Consider the following 15160-nt stretch of genomic DNA (forward strand, 5'->3'; position numbering starts at 1 on the left):
TCTGTCAACTCATACACTAAATGAATATCCCCTTTCACAAGATCTTTCTGTTTTTTTTTTCCAAGGTAGCCGGTGCTGAGCTCTGGTTGTGGTGCTCAGGACATATTTATTGAATGAATGAATGAATGAATAGTCCCCACAGCTGCCATTGGCCCCCTCTGCTCCTGGTTTCAGCACTATCCTAGGAGCTGGATACACCAGAACAAAGCCCACACAGGGAGCTTGGGATTGTGTTGAGGGTAAAGGGATTTCCAGGGAGCAAAATGACTACTGGCCTTTGGGGGTGGGGAATGGTGTACATACTTAGTTCTCTACCCAGTTGCTTAGGTTACCAAAGAATTTCTATTGTGATAACTGACCCTGATAAGTGAACAACATAGACGTTTCTATATGAAAGGTCAATGGCTGGGCCTCCGATTGAAAAGACAGAGAAAAGGCACTACTAATCCTGTTAAGGATATCATAGGATGATCAACTGAGAGTTGGAAGGAAACTTCAGAGATATTTTACAGAAGGCAAACTGAGACTCAAGGAAGGGAATTGACTTTCCTGGTCTGATCACATGTAATATCCCCCATCAAATAACATTCCATCCAAATTGTTCTATTTGGTGTTTCCCATACATGACATCCCATTTCCTACCTACCACCATGTCTTTGCACAGCTTGACATCCATGCCTGGAATATTTCCTCTCTTCTTATATTTATCTTCCTTCAAGATTGTCCAAGACACCCCCTCCTACCAGAGGTATTTCCTGATTACTTTATTTGTTAGTTTGACATCCAACTCCATTTGTAGGTGTTCATTTATTTAGTTGTCTATCTATATGTATTCATTCATTCATTTATCTATTAATTCACTCATTTATCTTTTCATTCATCTATCCATTCACTCATTTATCTCTCTAGTTATTTATATCTATGGGCACAGAGATAAAACTAAATAATCCCTTGAAAAAGTTTATGTGCTCTGGTCAGGGACTGTGGTTTGGTTACCGGGACCCTAATGCAGAGCACATTTTATTTTATTTTTTTGGACAGGACCCACTGTATCATTTATAAAGGGAACTCCATATGAGAAAACTTCCTCTATAAATAGATAGGTACTGTGTCCCCAGTTTATAGTCTTGGTGAGCTTCCCAGGGCTTTACAAGATTAAGTGTCTTGTGCTTAGACACTTAGCCAGGGTATGTCAGAGACAGGATTGAAGCCCTTCTCACTCAGAGCTAATTCTCTCTCTCCTATGCCATATGGCCAGCTTTGCCTAGCATGCAATAGGAGCTCAACAAGAGAATTATAACCTGTGTTTGGATAAAATGGAGTTAGGAGGAACCAAGTTGAAATTCTCTGAGGTACTTAATCGCTGCGCGATTGAGGCAAATCACTTAACCACAATTTGCCTCATTTTATTATTTATAAAATGAGAAGGGGTAAGACCTAATGGCCTCTAAGGTCTTTTTTGGCTCCAAATCTATGATTTTATAAATCCATGAATAACTTTCTTGGAGCATGGAAAATGTGAAGGGTCTTAATGTGAGATAGTTGTATGGAGGCATTTAATGACAAGCTAAGATGGCTGAATTTGATTCAGTAACAAATTGGCAGCCACTGAAGGGTTTTTAGTTCTTTTAGAGCTTCATAGAACATAACTAACCCACTTTTCACATGACAACCTTCCACATAATTAAAGATAGAGACTATCTTTCTTTCTTTTCTCCCTTTCTTCCTTTCCTTCCCATTCTCCAGTCTCCCCGAGTTCCTCTAACCAATATTGTTATGCCTTAATTTCAATTTTTCTTGTCATCATGGTTGGAAGATGTTACCCTACTTTCCCCATGAATCATTGAGGCTTTACTCTGTGTTTTCATCTAGCAATTTCCCAAGATGGTAATTACTTAATTTAAGATAGCTGTCCTCACTCAGGGTATCTGCTTGGAAGCTCCCTAAGTCATTTGATATCCCTGGGACCGCACAAACATCATGGTGATCCCACCAATGGGAATGCCAAAGAGCTTGAGATCCATTGCTGTAGATTTTCTGGGATCCAGCAGAACCCAATGGGATCTTCACTGACCCAAGAAATCTAACTCAATTCATTGACAGAATATACAGAGAAGATGCCTAACCAAAAACTTAAATGAATCCATCCGGCACAATCTCTGAAGTTCAAAAGTCAACAAAATACAAGCCAAGAAGCGTGCCGCAGGAATTAAGCTTTATGGAGAGCATCAAGTAATTTACATCTCAGCAAAAACATTAATAGCAACATTTATCACTAGTTGAGACCGTTAATAAATACAATGCTGTCAAGAGGAGGAGAACTGAGGGCTCAGTTTGCCTTTTTTCTTCCTTGATGTAGACGGGTTAGAAGGGGAACTCATGTGGGGCTTCTTTCTTGGAGGGACTGGGAGGCAGCTTTTGGGAACCGGGGACCCTGGACTGAAATGTTCTCTGGGAGAGGTTTGGCGGCCAGGAGAGAGAAGCCATTGGCAGGCTTTAGCCTGGGTAGCTACAGATGGAGTATTTAACACATGGACCCGAGTCAGTTACACTCAGCTACAGAATGGCAAAGACTAATAAGCAGTCGGCTCTAATAGACTGTCCTGTGGTGAGGGTCTGTCGAGGACAGGTAACCAATAATGAGATTATTCTCTCGGCAATTAGCTTGGCAGAGTCGGGGGGAATCAGCGGCGTAGGAGGTCAAGGTGCTGGAGGCCGGGGCACGCTTCTACATTGCTAGCCTCCAAGCCAAAATCTGAGCTGGGGACCATTCACCTTTGATAATTGCGGCAGATAGAGGCTTCCAATGGAGGAGGGCTTTTATAGGCGTCTTTCTAAAGTGTGAATTGTCATGGTGTGTCTAGGCTAAAGCCAAGAACCGAGCACATCCTTTAGAGTAATTGCCTCGGATCAGTCTATCAACAAATATCTATCGACTGCCTCTCCTGCAAAGCATCATGCGGTTAGGGGACGGCGCCATCGGCAGCTCGAACTTGGCAGGAACAAAGAGACTTGTTCCACTTGTTTTAGCTCCTATCTTTAAGTCTGGGCTGAGGAGAGCCTGGATTCAGCTCCCTTCACATCTTTGGCTTTAAGAACCCTTACCTTCCTTTAAGGCTCAGCTGCCTCTTCCAGGAAGTGCTTCCTGATTCCCCTGGTAGTCCTTCCCTCCTTCAATCACCTTATATATCTGTTTATGTTCTGTATCCCTCAATAGAAAGGAAGGCTCTCCAGGGCAGGGGACAACGTGTCTTTGCCTTGGTACATCTAGTATCTAGCACTGAGTAAGTGCTTAATAAAAGGTTGGTGACTTGAGAAAGTTTGGCAGTAAGTCTGATCTTATAGAGTTTCCCCTTTAGATGGGAAGCCTGGCCATACATATCAAAATGTGAAAGTGATAATAGCAATCCTAATTTGAGAGTGATACAGTCAGATAGAGAAATGGCCTTAGAATCAAGAAGAACTTGAATCAAGTTCTCCTTCAGACAAATCCAAGCCATGTGATCAGAGGCAATTTGTGGACTTTTCCATGGCCCCAACCACCCTCAATGCAGCATTTTAACCTTTTCTAAGAATTTCCCACATATTTTCTTATTTGATCCTTATAAAACCCTTTGAATTAAATGACATTATTATTCCTATTTTACAGATGAGGAAACTGAGGCACAGAAAGATCAAGCAAATAAGATAGAATTTGAACCCAAGATATCCTAAGTTCAAATCCAACACTCTATCCACAATGCCACATTTCTTCTGAATTAATAATCTGCTTTGGAAAGAAGAGTATCCACACTTGAGTAACACACATGAATGAAACCATAGGTATAGACTGCTTTCCCTACCCAAGAGAAAAATTTCCAAGAGAGCTTGCCAAGTTCTTTCATCACAATAAGTTGATAAAGATGGTCTTATAATTATGACCATTTTACAGATGAAAAACTGAGGGCCAGAGAGTGCTCCATGGCAATTACAATGTATAATAAGTATACATCATAAGCACGATATATCTAGCCAGTTGATAATTACAGTGTAGAAACAGACTTCCACTCTATAGGGCAAGGTAGGCCAGGGCAGTCTTTCTGGAGGATGGAGGAGTTGAGTTGAGAAAAGGTGAAAGAGAAAAAAACATTCCTGTTCAAGGACATGATATAAGTAAAAGTACAGAGGAGGAAATATATATGGTGTGGATTCTGCCCCTTCTCCCACCTGAGAACTCATCATGGAGGTGACTGACAAGAAAGCAGGGAGCAACAAGACAAGGCTGCTCATCCACTCATCCCATTTTGTTTTATTCTTTCTCGTGGGTGAATTCTGAGTTTGCAACGAGTGTCTGGAGTAAGGCCGGGCCAACAAAAGTCATTCTTCCTTCCCAATTTGCCTGGCTTTCTCCCCTCTCCTGGCTGAGCTGGGGAGGTCAGTAGAATGTGGTCTTTTATTTTTTGCCCGAGGATACGGAGAATCATAGAGTCTGAGCAGAAGGAGCCTGGAATACCATTAAGTCCTATGCTGTCATTTTACAGATGAAAAAACCAAGGCTCAAAAGAGTTGTGATTTACCCTCAAAGTCAGTTGGATTCAATTCATTGAATCACAGAGCTTTGAAACTGGAAGATATCTCAGGCTAGTGCAACTCATACTTAAAAAAGAATCCCCGCAAGGGTCATTGCTGACATATGGTCATCCAGCCTCTGCCTTAACCTCGTCACCCATGACGGGGCTCTCCCCAATCCCCCATCTCTGCCCCAGACAGCCCATTGGGCATTAAAAAAGTGTTTTTTTTGGGGAATATATTTCTAAATTTGCTTCTTTTAAAATTCTAACCATTGCTCTTACTTGTGGCTCTATATTGTCATGCAAAATAAATCAAGTCCCTTTTCCACAGGATTGCCTGTCAGATGCCAGAAGTTTGCTCTCACGCTCCCTCCACTCTTAGCCAAGCATCCCCAGTTCCTTCAATGCCTCCTGATGTTCTTATATGAGTACTGACTTTGCATCTCCAATGTTTGATCTGCAGTAGGTGCTTAAAAGTTGTTTTCTTCAATGAAAAAAATCCCCACCATTTCCATGGACTCAGTGCCTTTCTCCATCCTGATCGACCTCTGAATACTCTTCCATTGATCGATGTCCGTACAAACATACAAAACTTTGGGGCCCTAAACTGAAACCAGTACTTCGGATGTGTTTTGATAAAAGGAGAATACAGGGGGAATATTCATCTTCTCATTCCTGGAAACTATGTCTAGTAATTAATATCAATAATCATAATTTATAAGGTTCACAGAACAAATATAATTGAATTATTTCCACAGCAATGCTGGAAAATAGGTGCTATTATCATCCCCCCTCCCCATTTTACAGATAAGAAAACCAAGGAAGACAGATATTATGTGATTTGTCTAAGGTCACACAACTAATAAATGTCTGAGGAAGGATTTGAACTGCTTTCCTGATAGAGCTCTGTCCATTTCAGCACCTCACTGCCTCTCCTTATGTAAGGAAAGGATCTTTTTAACTTTTAGACTTTGTATCATTCTGATGACTTGTATTAAGCTGCCTGCAATCTATTAAAATCTTTACACAATGTTTTCAACCAAACAGTTCAGTTTCCCTGATTGTCCTTGTAAGGGTTTTCATGGGTCCCTCTTAAAAGTTCTCTGATTGGGGCCAGCCCAATACTCTAGTCTGTCAAGTTGTTTTCTGGATCTTGACTCTGTCAACTAGAGTATGTGCTTTCTCCAAAGGCTTGGGGTTCTCTACACATTTCATGCAGGTACCATTTGCTTCTTCAAGTCACTTGGGCCAATGGAAGGCCAAGCTCAGATTCAATTCAACAGTCACTAAACATCTACCTTGTGAATGATACTCTACAAGATGCTATGGGAGAAAAACCAAAATGTCAATATTCCAGATCTGCCCTCAAGAAGATAACAGTCTAATGATAGAATATAATGGGTAGTAGGATGAGTAAATATGAAACCTGTGCAAGGTAATTTCAAAAGGGATAGAACAGTAGGAATTAGAAAACATCTCATGGAAGGCAACACCTGAACTAATTATTTGAAGAAACCTCAGAGTTCTGAGAATCAAATTTGAGGGACTGCCTTCTCTGGGCAGGACACGGGAACCCACACTTGGGCAGAGTTTGAGTACAATTTCTTGGGGGTTCTAGTAATTAATCTACAAGCATTTATTAAGTGCCTACTATAGAAACATTATGAAAGAAGTTAGAATCAGTGTTATTAAGGTTATAAAACAGAATGCTAGGGGGAGCATGGCAGTGCCCATTCTAAAAATAGAGCAGTCTGGAATGGGACAAATGTAGGAGGAATGAAATTCCAAAATTTGAAAGTATTCAGGTATATGTGTGTATATAAATATATATATGTAATATGTAAATATATATATTTATATAACACATACATATATATACACATATGTGTGTATATAAATATATATATGTGTATATAAATATATATGTGTGTGTGTATATAAATATATATATATATGTGTGTATATAAATATATGTGTGTGTATATACATATATATGTGTGTATATAAATATATATATGTGTGTGTGTGTGTGTGTGTGTGTATATATATATATATGTTCTTACAAAGAGCTGAGAACATGGGAATATGAGATTAAAAAATAATGCCTTTTAAAAAATATGCAACTTAAAATCCAATATGACTGCTTCACTCACTTTTATTGAATGCTTTGAACAATTAGGCAAAACTGATCACCAAAAAGTTGGGTCTGACAATATATACAATATTCTGCTCCTGTAGTTCCCCTACTTCCTTACCAAGGTGAAAGTAATATGTGAGCTCTGAGAAATTTCAAACTGGAAGGGCTCTTAGAGATCACCTATTCTCCTATTCTCCTCCCCTTGTTTCATGATGAGGAAACTGAGGAAATTGAAATTCCATTAGATTGTGAGCTACTTCAGGAAAGAAGCTGTCTTCATTTGACTTTGTATTCTCATTGCTACTGTACCTGGCACAAGGGAAGTTCATTGTATGTTTATTGATTGACTGACTGAGGTATAGATACGCAAAGGGATTTGTTCAGACTTAAAATGCCCATAGCAAACAGAGACACTGTAAGAGAAAGTTTAGAACAGTGGAGAGTCTAGGCCCTGGAGTCCATCATTCTGACACTTAATCAAGTGTTTTTCTCAGGATACCACAGACTACTTCAATGGAGGCCAAAGGAACAGTGGTCTACGGTGGAATTGTTGCCACAACAAGGGCTGTAAAGGCCAAGAATATCTGCTTTAGGAGTCCTTTGAGGAGAAAGTTACAAACTGGGTCTATGGAATCATCTCAAGCTTAGCATAGCTCCACTTTGGAGGTCTTTAAGCTGAGGCAGAAGATCATGGGGCAGATTCCTTTGACCAGACAATCCCTTCCAACTCAGATTCTGAGCAGAATTTTATCTGACCAATTCAAAGGGTACGTCCTGTGGGAAACTTCATTCTGGTGTGATCTTCGGCTCTTTCCTTGGTAAGGGATTGATGAGTGTATGGGTATTGATGATTCACTCCAACCCAAACACTTCATTAAGTACCTCCTATGTGTCAGAAACTAAGTACAAAAACACAAAAAACCAAACAATTTTTGGGCCAGGAAGCTTACATCTTATTGAGAGGAACAACAGTCGAACAGAGAAGTAGATGTGAAGTAAGGAGAGAAGGGTCCCGGAGAAACCTTGCAGTAGGAAGTGGGATTTGAGCCAAGCTTTGACAAAAGCTTGGGATTTCAAGAGTTGCAAGTGAGGTGGGAGAACATGCCTGCCATTAGGAACTACCTGGACAAAAGGGTAGAGATGGGAGATGGGATGTCCAATATTTATTTCTTTATCTCCTGGGAAGACAAGGGTAGAAGTTTGGTGATTGATTTTCTGGTTTCACTCTCCCAAAGGTCCTAGGGTTGGTATTGTGAGTTGTGCAGCTCACTGCAAGCACCCTCTCTTGGTCAGAGATAATGGCTTCCTACCACAAAAAGGGGCAAAGGAGGCCTGGTATTCCTAAGCTGGTCCTCCTGGGATCTAAAACCTGGTTTTCTTCCTCTACTGAGGAGAAAAGAAAAAATTGAGCTTGGCAAGTATTTGCCCTCTAGGCAACAGAATAAACCATTAAAACAGCCATTTACCATGAATCCTGTTTTTTATTTTCCTCTAAGTAACTGAGAACAAATGCTCATTTCACCAAGATGCTCTCAGGGTGCCGGGGGGGCCCCCCAAGGAAACTCCACCTTTCAATCACTTGCGTGGAGTTACAGGCGAGTCAGTTAAACCCCCCCTAATCACCGCCTGGCCAGGCCCCATGACACCTGTAAGAGATTTGGTGCAGGTCAGGAAGTAATGTTTCTCTTCCAGTTTACATCACCATTTAATCTAATTATTCCTTCCACTTAGCTTCCACATGTTCCTTCAAAGGAGAGACAGCTCATTTCCTTGAGAAATTGTATACATCTACTGTAAGGCTATTTTTTGCCCTATGCAAGTAATCTGAGATTTCCTACTGCTTTCCTTCCATCAGGCCCAATGTTTAATGTATAAACTTGGAGAATCTAGATGAGGCTTTTAAACAGAGAAATAAGCTCTGCTCCACCTGCATGAATCTGGTCAGAACCGGAGGGACTCCCAGGCTGTAGAGAGTCTGCTGGGACTTCAGAGCTCACCTGGCCAAAGAATCACCATATGAGAGATGGAGAAGACCATAGTGGGCTTGTACGGAACCCCTGCCTGACAAGGGCGTGATGGGGATTGGACTTTCCCAGCCGTGGGGTAAGGACTGGTTCTAGGATTTCCTTGTTATAAATTATTATAAAATAGCACCTGCATTTTGGAGTCATGTACATCTTTTGAAGCAGCTGGGAATTTGCAACTAAAATTTATCTTGCTGATTGAGTAGGGGAAAGAACCCTCACGAGACATGTCTGATAAATGGTCACTGAGCCTTTGTTCGGAGATCTCCACGAGTCCAGTAAAATGATCATAATAACAGGGTGCATTTATTCTTACAGAGTGCAAAGTGCCGTGCTTATATCGCTCAATCAGTAGTCATTTATTAAGGGCCTACTGTGTGCCAGAGACTGTATTGGAGATACAAAAAAGGAAAAGAGACACTCCCTGTCCCAAACAGCTTATGATTGGATGGGAGAAACTGTGTAAATAGAAAAATACAAAGTTAGTTAGAGGAGAAACAGGAAATAATTAAAAGTAGGAACCCACTAGGATTTAGGTAGGTTAAGGAAAGCTTCCTATACAAGATGGGATTTTAGTTGGGGCTTACCTTATTTGCCTTTACAATAGCCCTCATGGCCTAGGTGCTATAATTATCCCCATTCTTCAGATGAGAAAGATGAGGATGAGGGTTAAATGGAAACTGATCCCCAGAGAAGGCAGGGGATGTGCCTGAGGTTGCATAGCTGAACTGGAGTCTCAGTATATGTCTTTCCAATTCCAATATTCTTTTTTTGCATTCAGAGGAGCACAGAGAGTTAGCATTAGAAAAGATTTTTACAATCCTACAATATTCTTTTATATATTATTTTATTTGGAAGGGATATTAAAGACCATATAGTCCAGCCCCATTATTTTACAAAAGAGGAAATCAAGGCCTGGAGAGGCATTATAGGCCTAAGCTCACTCAAAAAGTTAGTGGCAAAGCTGGGACCAGAATTCTGATTAAAAGAGTATAAATTTAGAACTGGAAAGGTTCTTCACGACCATTATTTCAACTATCTCATTTTACAGAGGGAGAAACTGAGACCAGAATGAATCGACTTGTCCAATATCACATAAGTTATGAATGGGACAGCCAAAATTTGAATTCAAGGCCTTTCTCTCTCATGGCAGAGCTCCGAGTTCTGTTCTCTTTCCATTAGATCTCAACACTATCCATGGACCAATTTATCCACCATACTATGATCAAAGGTCACAACGCCCAATTAATTCCCTATTGCTTATTTTCTCATTTCTAAATAGGGAAGGTCTGATAGGCTCTTAGTATGTTGCTTAAAATCTACTCAATTTCTGGGGCTTGTGTGTAGAACCCCAAATATTTCCACCAGCCATTGCAGAACCACCCTCTTGACTCCAGAGATCAAGATAGTGGATGGCAGGAGGGATGTAGAGTCTTTCTTTAGAAGCTCCAGCGACTCCCTATTGCCTCTGGGATCTGATGCTAACTCCTATTTGTCATTTAAAGCTTTTTACAACTTTACCCCAACTTACCTTTCTGACCTCATTCTACTTTACTCCCTCTTGCACTCTATGGTTCGGCTACACTGACCTACTTCGGGATGTTCTTCACATATGATACTCCATATGTCCTCTCTACACCTTTGCATCAGCTGGCCCCCAAGCCTGGGATGCTTTCTTTCCATCACCCCAGATCACTGAAAGCTCTGCTTCTCACTGTTCAGTTATTTCATTTGTACCCAACCCTTCGTGGGTTTTTCTTGACTGGGATACTAAGGTAGTCTGCCATTTTTTTTTTCTAGTTCGTTTTCTATAAGAGGAAACCGAGGCAAACAAGGTGAAGTGACTTGCCTAGAATCCCACAACTGGTAAGTATCTGAGACTGGGTTTGAATTCAAAAAGAGGAGTCTCTGACTCCAGCATCAGTGCTCTATGCACTAGGACACCATCAGCTGCCCATCAAATTTCTGGTTTCCTTCAAGTGCCATCTTGTTCAGTCAACAAGTAGTTAGTAATAATATAGTATTCGTACAATGACATTTACTATGTGCCAATCACTGTGCTTGGCCTTGGAGATAAAAGTACAAAGAATGAACTTACAAGGATTCTGAGTTCTAATTAGTGGAGGGGGGGAAGCAGAGAGAAAATAAACACACACACACACACACACACGCACGCACACGCACGAACACACATGCACACGCGCACAATGTCCTCAAAGTCTCAGGGCCATATTAAGCTTTAATAGCTCAAATGTATCCTTGCTGATTTTTGCTCTTAGGATAATGACATGATTGTGGATCAGTCTAGAATAGGTGTTCTTAACCTGTGAGTTAAAAGAAGTTGACTTTCTTTATATCCCAAATGCCAAAGGGATAAAGAACAAAAATTACTAAAATCCCTTGCTCTTAAATTTGGAGTTTGATGATCTGAAAGATCTCTTGTATCACTTGTATAGCATTGAGTAGATTCTAAGTTGCTTTTTCTGTTCTGTATCATGTTTGATTTCTAACCTTTGTGTATGTTTGAAAGGCTATTCTGTAGAAGAAGGACTGGTCTAGTTCCTCTCGGCCCCTAGAGACAGAATGAGGGCAACTTGGTAAAATTACAAAGAAATTGATTTTAACACAATGGAAGAACAAACTTTTTGAGTTTTTCAAAATTGGAATGGACTGGGGCAGCTGGGTGGTGCAGTGGGTAGAGCACCAGCTCTGAAATCAGGAGGACCAGAGTTCAAATCTGGCCTTAAACACTTAACACTTCCTGGCTGTGTGATCCTGGGCAAGTCACTTAACCCCAATTGCCTCAGTCCCCCCAAAATTGAAATGGACTGTTTTTCTAGGTAGTAAGTTTCTGATCACTTTAAGTCTTCAACTGAAAACTATGGTGAATTTGTTGTTGTTGTTGTTCTGTCAGAGGGGTTGGACTTGGTCTTTGATGATCCTGCCAACTGTGAGATTTTCTGTAGGGACACATATTTGAACGACTGTTCTAGAGTTGGTATTATTCAATTTCATTTTCACAGTAATTAGTATTTCTACCCCTGACACAGAGTAGATCCTGGGTTACTGATAGTAATGCTAGTGCATCCTAAACTCTGGAAGGATCTGCCAAAATGGGGAGCCTTTGAATCAGCCACACGGGCATGACTGCACTGGGTCAGCCAAGCTTCTCTTCCAAGGCAACTCATTTACATCTAGAGAGCTCCAGTTGTTAGCCTTGTATTAAACGAATGTCTGACTCTCCACATCTTGCCTCCATTTTTCCTACTTCTGCTCTCTGGGGTCATCTCCAGGCAATGATCAAAGAGTGAACGCTGTTAGGGCTTAACCTCTGTAGGTCTGGAGCTCCTATCCAAGGGCTCTGTGTCCCGATTGGTGAATGCTTCCCATGAGGCAAATGTGCTACTTTAGCTAGACTGCCTTCAGCCGACTCACTTCAATCCCAGGTCATCTTCTGGCCCGACTGCCTGCCACAGGGGCACATGGGAAGACAAGCATTTCAGCTTAGCAACCCTTGGCCTGGGATCTCCTGCTGCTCTTTTTGGGCCTAAACTCCACTCTATTCTTTTCTAGTTCTAGACCCATAATTAAATCCTGGGAGGAATGTGTCGTCTACTTTGTTATGGCTTCTCTCATCAACTCTAGAACTTAAACAAAAGTTCATCTTCTTGGTTCTCAGTCCATCTCTGTTAAAGAATTTTTAATCTCCGTGTCCGTCTCCATGTCCCTCTCTGTCTCTGTGTGTCTCTCTCCGTCTCCGGGTGTCTCTCTCTCGCATATATATGCACAGAGGAGAGAGAGAGAAAGACAGAGAGAGACAGACACACATAAATAGACACACACAGACCATTTGTAATCTGGTGAAGTCTATGGATACCAGAATAATATTTTAACTTAGTAAAATAAGATACAGAGGATTACAAAGAAATCCAAGTATATTGAAATGCAGTTATCAAAGAAATTTTAAGAGTTTCTGGAGCTCAAGTCTAGAGCCTCTGGGCTATTTGAATGTTAGCCCTTGAAGGCAGGGGTGGCCTTCACTTTTGTATTTGCATCGGCAGCATTTAGCACAGTGCTTGGTACTGATCAGGGATGTAGATACCTACCCAAATTGACTACTCAGAGATCGCTCAGAAAAAGCAGAATTATTTCTTAGAATCTTGAGAAGCGGAACCTCCCGGTCTGGAAGGTGAAGCTCACAACAGGAGAGCCACTACCTTGATAGTGGTCATAGTTTTTATACATTTCAGACAAAGAACCTCCCAAATCCCACCCTCTATATGTTGTGATTGGTCACATGAATCTCTGTTCCCCTATTTGGTCAGTGAAAGGCAGTAGATGAGGTGATGTATAGCTTCCTCACCACATATCCTTCTTTGGACAATGTAATGTACTCCTGGGCTTATCGAAAATCACATGATTCTGGAGAAGCTGAAACTGAGGCCTTTAAGGCTTCAATTAATTTAGCTAACAGTCTCTGATCAATATGTGCTTGATCTGTAAGTTCTTCACCTTTTCCACACAGTACATTTTAAAAAAATACTCATTCAACAAATATTTATTTGGCATCTGCTTTTGGCCAAATCTATTTCTGATTTTGGTGTTCAGAGTATGCAGTAGGAAAAGGTGCATGAACCACTTTAGATTTTTAAAGAAAAAAAGAATGCTTTTGAACCCATCTCAGGGAAGTTCAATATAAGTATTCCCTGAGGTATGAATATCTGATGTGTGAAGTACCTTGTCCACAAGAAAGACCAGCTAGCTACAATCATCTCTCTCTTATCTCCCCTGTCCTGAGCCTTCTTTCTTTTCCTCCCTTTCCTTCCCCCAACATGACTTAGCAGGGACAAATTATCCCAAGTTAATGGTATCACTTTGTGACCCAGTAGAGATTATTAGACTCCATCTCTTCTCTATCATCTCTTTGCCTCTCTCAAAGGAATAATTCTGTCCTTTTCCTGTATTTATTTAGTCTATAATAAGCACTCAATCCACATTTTAATTCATTCATTAATTCATTTGTTAATTCATAAAATTTCTAAATCAATTCAATTTAATTTGTTGATGTGATTGGATTAAATTAGATTCAATCGGTTCATTTCAGTTTAACAGGTATTTATTAAAGCACCTACTAAGCGTCAGGTGCTATGCTAAGCACTAACCCATTCAAAGACAACAAATCCTGCTTAAAAATAAATGACAATAAATTTTTGATAATAAATCAAAGACACAATCCTGCTTTCATGGAGCTCACAGTCTGGTGGGGGGAAAAACATAGGCATAAAGAATACAGCAGGAAACATCCCCAAAATAAATACAGATTAAAGAGAAGAAAGAAGACGAATCCTTCTGAGGAAATGACCCCAGATCAGACCCTCAAAGAGAGCTGGAGACTCTAAAAGGAAGAGGTGAGAAAGAGAACTTCCAAGAACATGGGCAGGGGTCAGTGTGGGCAAAGCACAACCGACCGCATGGGATGCTGGACTTGAGAGGAAACCTTGCAGCTCTGTGTCACACACAAAGGGACCGAGCCAGGGAGGAAGTCGTAAAAGCCACCACTTTATGCTTTTGAAGGATCCATAAATTGGAAGGTCTCCTAATAATGCTCATTCCCCTTAGTCCATTAATGAACTCTGGCTGTTTTATTCTGTCACCCTCCTAGTTTCCGAGGCCTCCAGTCACCAGAGGAGCCTGGGAAGCCTCATATAGAGCCTGTGTTAATGGAATAATTAGTATTTATCTAACATGTAGCAGCTATCAAAATGAAATACTGAGATCCTTTCATTTAAAAAGCATCACTATAATTTAATGGCCCACTCTAAAGACTTGCTGGGATTAAAATAGTAAAACCCTAGCTGAAAAATTTTAAAAAGGGGGTCAAGAGAAATCTGCCAACTTTTTCTTAACCAAGTGATAACAGGGGGAGGGGAAAAAGAAGGACCTGGCAGCCCGTCCCCTCTCCTACACATCCGGGGCATTCTGACCCCATAACTCATCTCGAAGATGCCGCCCTTCAACGGGAGAAACAATTCCTGGCCAAAGCACTCCCTGAACCATGAATCACAGCTTTGGTCTCTTATTATTTTATCAGACTTGTGGTTTTGTAATGGTAAGAATACTAGCTATTATTATTATTTCATAAAGCTTTATCTGGCTATTTTAATATTCCTCATGAATCTTAAGTACATAATGGTATTCCATTATATTACTGTACCACAGTTTACTTAACCATTTCCCTATTGCTGGTTGTTTCTTGACTTTTTAATGACAGATAATGCTGCCATCAATATTTTTAACAGATAGCCTTTTCTTCTTTTTAATAAGATTCACAGTATATGATCCCAACAATGGCGAGACTGGCCTAGGGCTACGATTATTTCACGTGTCACAGAATCCTGCCAAATTGATTTCTGGAAAGATCTCACTAGTTTGCAATGTTCCTAGCAATG

At 40.7% G+C, this 15160-nt stretch overlaps 1 long non-coding RNA gene across 1 annotated transcript; it reads left to right on the forward strand.

Moving 5' to 3' along the window:
• The first annotated feature begins 291 nt into the window (after window positions 1-291).
• Window positions 292-2321, forward strand: LOC127560532 (uncharacterized). Its single transcript, XR_007953349.1, has 2 exons — window positions 292-748; window positions 2104-2321. It is a non-coding gene; the product is annotated as an uncharacterized LOC127560532 (long non-coding RNA).
• Window positions 2322-15160: the final 12839 nt, after the last annotated feature.

The sequence above is a fragment of the Antechinus flavipes genome, chromosome 4, assembly GCF_016432865.1.
Source record: "Antechinus flavipes isolate AdamAnt ecotype Samford, QLD, Australia chromosome 4, AdamAnt_v2, whole genome shotgun sequence".
In the NCBI taxonomy this organism is placed as follows: Eukaryota; Metazoa; Chordata; class Mammalia; order Dasyuromorphia; family Dasyuridae; genus Antechinus; species Antechinus flavipes.